This window comes from Octopus bimaculoides, chromosome 4, assembly GCF_001194135.2.
Source record: "Octopus bimaculoides isolate UCB-OBI-ISO-001 chromosome 4, ASM119413v2, whole genome shotgun sequence".
In the NCBI taxonomy this organism is placed as follows: Eukaryota; Metazoa; Mollusca; class Cephalopoda; order Octopoda; family Octopodidae; genus Octopus; species Octopus bimaculoides.
The window spans coordinates 86,347,192-86,347,887 of NC_068984.1; the positions used below are offsets into that span (position 1 = coordinate 86,347,192).

At 37.1% G+C, this 696-nt stretch overlaps 1 long non-coding RNA gene across 1 annotated transcript in view; it reads right to left on the minus strand.

The window, feature by feature from the left end:
* Positions 1-696, minus strand: part of LOC128247603 (uncharacterized) — an 11,688-nt gene that overhangs the window by 5,848 nt on the left and 5,144 nt on the right. The window lies entirely within an intron of this gene.

Genomic DNA, 696 nt, shown 5'->3' on the forward strand with positions numbered 1-696 from the left:
GGAGGAAGGGGAAGGAAGAGGGAGAGGAGGAGGAAGGGGAGAGGAGGAGGAAGAGGGAGAGGAGGAGGTTCTTTGCATTTACGGACCAGAAAATTCCATTCATTCTTTTAAAAACGCGTCACAATGTTACAACGGGATTACAGAATAGAGGTACACCTACACACATAAGTATATAAAAAGAAAGCCCGTACAAAAACGTTAACCAATGCATACACACACACAATAAAATAAGTACCAATTCAGCACTGGTAATCGACTTAACCTTTCCTTTGAAACCAGTATATATTTATAATTGATTATAATAATTTCTGTGTATGTTATCCGATGTGTACAATACTATAAATCCATTACGGTCGATCTTACCAATCGGTTTCGCGCTAGAGATTCAACGGAGTGTTAAGTAACAATCTTATTATGTAAATCTGCGCTCATCAGAGGTAGCCATTATGAAATAAAATATGGCGACTGTTATAACGGCTTCCTCTGATGAGCGCAGGGATATATAATCGGATTGTTACCTAACCGTTGGATCTCTAGCACGAAACCGATTGGTAAGATCGGCCGTAATGGATATATAATATTGTACACTTTTTCTTGACTTATGGACTCTTAGACGACTTACGCACACGCACACATATATGTATAAGCCAAATGTATGTATACATACATATATATATATATATATATATATATATA